Consider the following 9,612-nt stretch of genomic DNA (forward strand, 5'->3'; position numbering starts at 1 on the left):
AGACCAACTTTTGGATTGGCACTGAACACTTGATATTGTTCGGACGTCATGTTTTTACTGACGTTTCTTGGTTTTCCAAGCTTTTTGGCACTTTTAAACTATTTGTGCTTTTCTAGCATTAGTCTCGCAGTGCAACGCCGGACACCTTTAGGGATTCGGCAAAAACATTCTCAGATATTGCTATATATGCATCGGTTTCGAATTGTGTCTTCGGTCAATAGTTGGGTTGCCCGGCTCCTGCACTTGCTTCCTACGTTCCGTTTTGTTCGACTAGGTGTGCAAAGGGAGAACCACTGCGATTGTGCTTCTAGCTCACATGGTTAAGCACCTTAGTGGAGAAAGCCGAAAACTGACTGACACAATAAGCGTAAACTGGTCAGCGATCCGATGACTATGACGGGCCATTCATAACATTGGCCGAAGTGTTTACGGCTTGACCTCGACTGTCGCCGAACACTACCGGGGGCTATTAACTGGCCTCCCAAACTAAATCCTCGATATTTTGCTCTTACATTCGAGCTGAGGTTTCATGATCATGCTTAGCATGACAACCCAAAGAAAGGAACCGATAGCGGGACTATTTTCTTTGGAATACATTTCTTTTGTTAAACAGTAATATAACATATCTCTCTGCGCGTACCTTTGTTTATAAAACCGTGTGGCCACATTGCCTTGTTGTCGTAAATCTTTGCCCTTATAAAGGCTTTATAAAGTAGGACAAACACTCCTCGACTACTGGCCAAGGAGGTGGAAGCCGACGGTCGGTCAACAAAGTTTTGTACAATGCGGATCCGAGCATTAATGACGTAAAGTACTTGGATACATAGAGTCATTACACATAATTTGTGATTTTACTATGGATATTGATCCTTAATTCGGCCACCCGTGCCCGCATTAAGGCTCGGGGGCTACTGGGCTTTGGGCTTATTATTTATAAATATTAAAGGGGCACATCGATCCCCTGATCTGGTGTTGCCACCCGACCAGTGTCTCGGGGGCTACTGCATTGCTTGTCCAATGCAGAAAATTTTATGTGCAATATAGTTTCCGAGGAGATTTTGATCCTCAGGTTGGCCGGCCACACCCAACCTAAGTCTTGAGGACTGAGCACGCCACTTTTGTGTCCCGAAGTATTCTGCCGAGCTAGGACTTGATCCTCAGGCCGATTTTGCAAATCAACCTGAGTCTCAGCGGCTACTGGGATCAGCGGCCTTATGTCATGCTTCATGTGCATCTCGGGTTTTAGACCGATACACACCTTGAGGGCTACTGGCTATATATCTTGGCAGAGAATAAATTGCACCAATAAAAAATATTGACAAAAAATCGGCCCATAGCCGGGGTGGTGCACCACCTCGGAAGCAGTCCGACATAAAGCTCGGGCGCTAGTGGCTGGCTCCATAGAGGGCATTTCCGGCATTAAGCTCGGCTAAACTCCTTCAACTTTTTTGAACCAAGGTGATATGACACCTCGGATATAGTCTGGCATTGGAGCCTGGACATAGTCCGGCGTTGGAGCTCGGATATATTTCGGTGTTGGAGCTCGGATATACAGTCCGGCATTTGAGCTCAGATACATAAGATACCTCGAATGCAGTCCGGCGTTGGAGCTCGGACGCAAGAGGACCCTGCCTCCCGGGAACAACTTCAAACCCGAGGTGTGGCATAAAAATAAACAAGGCACTGATAAAGGCCGGAAACTTAAAGGGGCTCCTCGGATACCCGACGTGTAAACTCGTCGAATGCATTTCGGCGATCCTCAAGATCGAAGATAAAGAAGATTTGTTGAACCAGTTTTCAAGACCGGCAACTGAAGATGAAGAACAGTTCGGAAGAATCGAGGAGCGTCCCTAACTTGAAGACCGGTTCAGGGGGCTACTGACGGTGTCCTGGACTAGGGGGTACTCACCACGTCATCTCCCGATCTATTAGATTGGGCCGAGGACCCCCGTGGCCGTATACTCATGGGCCAGTTCGGACGGCTACAACATACAAGGAAGATTCCACAAGACTTGGCGATCAAGACAAGGACTTCTCCCCACCGGCGTATTCGGCTAGGACTCTTGTTATCCTAGGCCTCCGGTGCATTATATAAACCGAGGCCAGGCTAGTCGATAGGGAATCAACTCCATACACAACAATCATACCATAGGCTAGCTTCTAGGGTTTAGCCTCCTTGATCTCGTGGTAGATCTACTCTTGTACTACCCATATCATCAATATTAATCAAGCAGGAGTAGGGTATTACCTCCATCGAGAGGGCCCGAACCTGGGTAAAACAAAGTGTCCCCTATCTCCTGTTACCATCCGGCCTAGACGCACAGTTTGGGACCCCCTACCCGAGATCTACCGGTTTTGACACCGACAACACCGCAAAAGAATATTACATCGAATAGATCTCCAAGACGATCGAGGATAACTTTGTATTGAGATCCAAAGAGAGAGAAGAAGCCATCTAGCTAATAACTATGGACCCGTAGGTCTGAAGTAAACTACTCACACATCACCGGAGAGGCCACGAAGTTGATGTAGAGGCCCTCCGTGATCAATGCCCCCTCCGGCCGAGCTCCGGAAAAGGCCCCAAGATGGGATATCTCGGGTACAGAAGGTTGTGGCGGTGGAATTAGGTTTTCATGGTGCTCCTGGATGTTTGGGGGTACGTGGATATATATATAGGAGGAAGAAGTATGTCGGTGGAGCAACGGAGGGCCCACGAGGGTGGAGGGCGCGCCCAGGGGGGTAGGCGTGCCCCCTGCCTCGTGCCTTCCTTGTTTCTTGACGCCCACTCCAAGTCTCCTGGATCATGTTTGTTGAGAAAATCACGTTCCTGAAGGTTTCATTCCGTTTGTACTCCGTTTGATATTCCTTTTCTTTGAAACCCTAAAATAGGCAAAAAAACAACAATTTGGGATGGGCCTCCGGTTAGTAGGTTAGTCCCAAAAATGATATAAAAGTGTAAAATAAAGCCCATTGACATCCAAAATAGATAATATAATAGCATGGAGCAATAAAAAATTATAGATACGTTGGAGACATATCAAGCATCCCCAAGCTTAATTCCTGCTCGCCCTCGAGTAGGTAAATGATAACTGAAGAATTTTTGATGTGGAATGCTTTCTAACATATTTCTCAATGTAATTTTTCTTTATTGTGGCATGAATGTTCAGATCCGAAAGATTCAAGATAAAAGTTTAATATTGACATAAAAATAATAATACTTCAAGCATACTAACTAAGCAATTATGTCTTCTCAAAATAACATGGTCAAAAAAGTTATCCCTACAAAATCATATAGTCTGGCTATGCTCTATCTTCACCACACAAAATATTTAAATCATGCACAACCCCGATGACAAGCCAAGCAATTGTTTCATACTTTTGATGTTCTCAAACTTTTTCAATCTTCACGCAATATATGAGCGTGAGCCATGGATATAGCACTATGGTGGAATATAATGGTGGTTGTGGAGAAGACAAAAAGGAGAAGATAGTCTCACATCAACTAGGTGTATCAACGGGCTATGGAGATGCCCATCAATAGATATCAATGTGAGTAAGTAGGGATTGCCATGCAACAGATGCACTAGAGCTATAAGTATATGAAAGCTCAACAAAAGAAACTAAGTGGGTGTGCATCCAACTTGCTTGCTCACGAAGACCTAGGGCATTTTGAGGAATCCCATCATTGGAATATACAAGCCAAGTTCTATAATGGAAAATTCCCACTAGTATATGAAAGTGATATCATAGGAGACTCTATATATGAAGAACTGTTGGAAATATGCCCTAGAGGCAATAATAAAATGGTTATTATTGTATTTCCTTGTTCATGATAATTGTCTATTGTTCATGCTATAATTGTATTAACTGGAAACCATAATACATGTGTGAATACATAGACCACAACATGTCCCTAGTAAGCCTCTAGTTGACTAGCTCGTTGATCAATAGATGGTTATGGTTTCCTGACCATGGACATTGGATGTCATTGATAACGGGATCACATCATTAGGAGAATGATGTGATGGACAAGACCCAATCCTAAGCATAGCACAAGATCATGTAGTTCGTCTGCTAAAGCTTTTCTAATGTCAAGTATCATTTCCTTAGACCATGAGATTGTGCAACTCCCGGATACCGTAGGAATGCTTTGGGTGTGCCAAATGTCACAACATAACTGGGTGGCTATAAAGACACACTACGGGTATCTCTGAAAGTGTCTGTTGGGTTGGCACGAATTGAGACTGGGATTTGTCACTCCGTGTGACAGAGAGGTATCTCTGGGCCCACTCGGTAGGACATCATCATAATGAGCTCAATGTGACCAAAGAGTTGATCACGGGATGACGTGTTATGGAACGAGTAAAAGTGACTTGCCGGTAACGAGATTGAACGAGGTATTGGGATACTGACGATCGAATCTCGGGCAAGATAACGTACCGATTGACAAAGGGAATTGTATACATGATTGATTGAATCCCCAACATCGTGGTTCATCCGATGAGATCATCGTGGAACATGTGGGAGCCAACATGGTATCCAGATCCCGCTGTTGGTTATTGGCCAGAGAGCTGTATCGGTCATGTCTGCATGATTCCTGAACCCGTAGGGTCTACACACTTAAGGTCCGGTGACACTAGAGTTGTTATGTGAAATAGTATGTGGTTACCGAAGGTTGTTTGGAGTCCCGGATCGATCCCGGACGTGACGAGGAGTTCCGGAATGGTCTGGAGGTGAAGATCGATATATTGGACGAAGGGTATTGGAGTCCGGAATTGTTTCGGGGGTACCGGGTGATGACCAGCGTGTCCGAAAGGGGTTTCGGAGGCCCCGGCAAGCGTTGGGGGGGGGGGCTTATGGGCCAAGGGGAGGGGGCACATCAACCCACTAAGGGGCTGAGCGCCCCTCCCACCCCATCTCACGTAACTTGGAGAGGTGGGGGCGCCTCCCCTAGGGCAGCCACCCCTCCCGGCTTGGGGGGCAAGTTTCCTAGGGGTGGGGGGCGCCCAAACCCATCTAGGGTTTCCCCTGTGGCCGCCGCCCCTCCCCTAGAGAACCCTAGGGCGCCTCCTCCACCCCTTCCCCCTATATATAGTGAGGGAGACAGAGGGCAGCCGCACCCCTTCCCTGGTGCAGCCCCTCCCTCCTCGAACTCTTCCTTCTCCTCCGTAGAGCTTGGCGAAGCCCTGTAGGAATACCACAAGCTCCACCACCACGCCATCGTGCTGCTAGAGTCCTCCCTCAACTCCTTCTCTCCCCTTGCTGGATCAAGAAGGAGGATACGTCCCCGGGCTGTACGTGTGTTGAACGCGGAGACGCCGTTGTTCGACGCTTAGATCGAAATCGACCGCGATCTGAATCGCTGCGTGTACGACTCCACCAACCGCGTTCTTGTAACGCTTCTGCTTAGCGATATTTAAGGGTATGAAGATGCATTCCCTCTCTCTCGTTGCTAGTATCTCCTAGATTGATCTTGGTGACACGTAGGAAAATTTTGAATTATTGCTACGTTCCCCAACAGTGGCATCATGAGCTAGGTATATGCATAGATTCTATGCACGAGTAGAACACAAAGCAGTTGTGGGCGATGATTTGTTCAATTTGCTTACCATTACTAGTCTTATCTTGATCCGGCGGCATTGTGGGATGAAGCGGCCCGGACCGACCTTACACGTATGCTTACGTGAGACTGGTTCCACCGACTGACATGCACTTGATGCATAAGGTGGCTGGCGGGTGTCGTTCTTTCCCACTTTAGTCGGATCGGATTCGATGAAAAGGGTCTTTATGAAGGGTAAATAGCAATTGGCATATCACCATTGTGGTTTTGCCGTAGGTAAGAAACGTTCTTGCTAGAAACCCATAGTAGCCACGTAAAACATGCAACAACAATTAGAGGACGTCTAACTTGTTTTTGCAGGGTATGCTATGTGATGTGATATGGCCAAAAGGATGTGATGTATTATATATATGTGATGTATGAGATTGATCATGTTCTTGTAATAGGAATCACGACTTGCATGTCGATGAGTATGACAAACTGCAGGAGACATAGGAGTTGTCTTAATTTATCGTATGACCTGCGTGTCAATGAAAAACGCCATGTAATTACTTTAATTTATTGCTAACCGTTAGCCATAGTAGTAGAAGTAATAGTTGGCGAGACAACTTCATGAAGACACGATGATGGAGATCATGGTGTCATGCTGGTGACGAAGGTGATCATGCCGTGCCTCAAAGATGGAGATCAAAAGGCGCAAGATGATATTGGCCATATCATGTCACTTTATGATTTTCATGTGATGTTTGTCATGTTTACATCTTATTTGCTCAGAACGACGGTAGCATAAATAAGATGATCCCTCGCTAAAATTTCAAGAAAGTGTTCCCCCTAACTGTGCACCGTTGTGAAGGTTCGTTGTTTCGAAGCACCACGTGATGATCGGGTGTGATAGATTCTAACCTTCGCATACAACGGGTGTAAGCCAGATTTACACATGCAAAACACTTAGGTTGACTTGACAAGCCTAGCATGTACAGACATGGCCTCGGAACAAAAGAGACCGAAAGGTCGAACATGAGTCGTATAGTAGATACGATCAACATGAAGATGTTCACCGATGATGACTAGTACATCTCACGTGATGATCGTACACGGGCTAGTTGACTCGGATCATGTATCACTTAGATGACTAGAGGGATGTCTATCTAAGTGGGAGTTCATTAAATAATCAGATGAACTTAATTATCATGAACATAGTCAAAAGGTCTTTGCAAATTATGTCGTAGCTTACACTTTAGTTCTACTATTTAAGATATGTTCCTAGAGAAAATTTAGTTGAAAGTTGATAGTAGAAATTATGCGGACTGGGTCTGTCAACTGAGGATTATCCTCATTGCTGCGCAGAAGGCTTATGTCCTTAATGCACCGCTCAGTGTGCTGAACCTCGAGCGTCGTCTGTAGATGTTGGGAAACATCTGACATACACGTTTTGATGACTACATGATAGTTGAGTGCGTAATGCTAACAGTTTAGAATTGAGGCACCAAAGATGTTTTTGAAACATCGCAAAACATATGAGATGTTCCAAGGACTGAAATTGGGATTTCAGGCTAGTGCCCACGTCAAGAGGTATGAGACCTCTAACAAGTTTCTTAAGCCTGCAAACTAAGGAGAAAAGCCCAATCATTGAGCATGTGCTTAGATTGTATGAGTACTACAATCGCTTGAATCGAGTGGGAGTTAATCTTCCAGATGAGACAGTGATGGTTCTCCAAAGTCACTGCCACCAAGCTACTAGAGCTTCGTGATGAACTATAACATATCAGGGATAGATATGATGATCCTTGAGCTATTCGTGACACCACAAAAGTAGAAATCAAATAGGAGCATCAATTGTTGATGGTTAGTAAAACCACTAGTTTCAAGAAGGGCAAGGGCAAGAAAGGGATACTTCATGAAACGGCAAATCAGTTGATGCTCTAGTGAAGAAACACAAGGTTGAACCAAACCCGAGACTAAGTGCTTCTAAAATGATTGGAACGGTCACTGAAGCAGAACTACCCTAGATACTTGGTAGATGAGAAGGCTGGCAAGGCTGATAGAAGTATATTCGATATACATTATAATGTGTACTTTACTAGTACTCCTAGTAGCACCAGGGTATTAAATACCGGTTCGGTTGCTAAGTGGTAGTAACTCGAAATAAAAAGCTATGGAATAAACAGAGACTAGCTGAAGGTGAGATGATGATATGTGTTGGAAGTGTTTCCAAGGTTGATGTGATCAAGCATCGCATGCTCCCTCTACCATCGAGATTGGTGTTAAACCTAAATAATTTTTATTTGGTGTTTGCATTGAGCATAGACATGATTGGATTATGTTTATCACAATACGGTTATTCATTTAAGGAGAATAATGGTTACTCTGTTTATTTGAATAATACCTTCAATGGTCTTGCACCTAAAATGAATGGTTCATTGAATCTCGATCGTAGTGATACACATGTTCATGCCAAAAGATATAAGATAGTAATGATAGTACCACATACTTGTGGCACTGCCATTTGAGTCATATTGGTATAAAATGCATGAAGAAGCTCCATGTTGATGGATCTTTGGACTCACTCGTTTTTTGAAAAGTTTGATACATGCGAACCATGTCTATTGGTTTATACGCATGAAGAAACTCCATGCAGATGGATCGTTTGGACTCACTTGATTTTGAGACATGCAAATCATACCACATGGGCAAGATGACTAAAAGGCCTCGTTTTCAGTGAGATGAAACAAGATAGCAACTTGTTGGAAGTAATACATTTGATGTGTGCAATTCAGTGAGTGCCGAGGCACGCTGTGAATATCATTATGCTCTTACTTCACAGATGATTTGAGTAGATTCTAAGTACATTTACTTGATGAAACACAAGTCTGAATTATTGAAAGGTTCAAGTAATTTCAGAGTGAAGTTGAAGATCATCGTGACAAGAGGATAAAATGTCTATGATATGATCATAGAGATGAATATCTGAGTTACGTGTTTGGTACACAACTAAGACATTGTGGAAATTGTTTCACAACTAATGCCGCCTAGAACACCATAGTGTGATGGTGTGTCCGAACATCATAGCTACACCCTATTGGGTGTGGTGCAAACCATGATGTCTCTTATCGAAGTACCACTATCGTTTATGGGTTAGGCATTAGAGACAACCACATTCACTTTAAATAGGGCACCACGTAATTCCGTTGAGATGACACCGTATGAACTATGGTTTAGAGAAACCTAAGCTGTCATTTCTTAAAAGTTTGGGGCTGCGACGCTTATGTGAAAAGGGTTTAGCCTGATAAGCTTGAACCCAAAGCGTATAAATGCATCTTCATAGGACACCCAAAACAGTTGGGTATACCTCCTATTTCGGATCCAGAAGCAAAAGTGATTGTTTCTAGAAACGTGTCCTTTCTCGAGGAAAAATTTCTCTCAAAAGAATTGGGTGGGAGGATGGTGGAGACTTGATGAGGTTATTGAACCGTCACTTCAACCAGTGTGTAGCAGGCCACGGGAAGTTGTTCCTGTAGCGCCTACATCGATTGAAGTGGAAGCCGATGATAGTGATCGTGAAACTTTGGGTCAAGTCACTACCAAACCTCGTAGGTCAACAAGGATGCGTACTATTTCAGAGTGGTACGTAATCCTGTCTTGGAGGTTATGTTGCTAGACAACAATGAGCCTACGAGCTATGGAGAAATGATGGTGGGCCCGGATTCCGACAAATGGCTCGAGGCCATAAAATCCGAGAGGATACATGTGTGAAAACGAATTATAGACTTTGGAAGAACTACTTGATGGTCGTAAGGCTATTGGGTACAGATGGATTTTAAAAGGAAGACGGACAATGATGGTAAGTATCACCATTAAGAAAGCTCGACTTGTCGTTAAGATGTTTTCCGACAAGTTCAAGGAGTTGACTGCGGTGAGACTTTCTCACTCGTAGCGATGCTAAGAGTCTGTTGGAATTGTATTAGCAGTTACTGCATTATTTATGAAATCTTGCAGATAGGATGTCAAAACATTGTTTCCTCCACAATTTTCTTGAGGAAAGGTTGTATGTG

The sequence above is a fragment of the Triticum aestivum genome, chromosome 7A, assembly GCF_018294505.1.
Source record: "Triticum aestivum cultivar Chinese Spring chromosome 7A, IWGSC CS RefSeq v2.1, whole genome shotgun sequence".
Lineage (NCBI taxonomy): Eukaryota > Viridiplantae > Streptophyta > Magnoliopsida > Poales > Poaceae > Triticum > Triticum aestivum.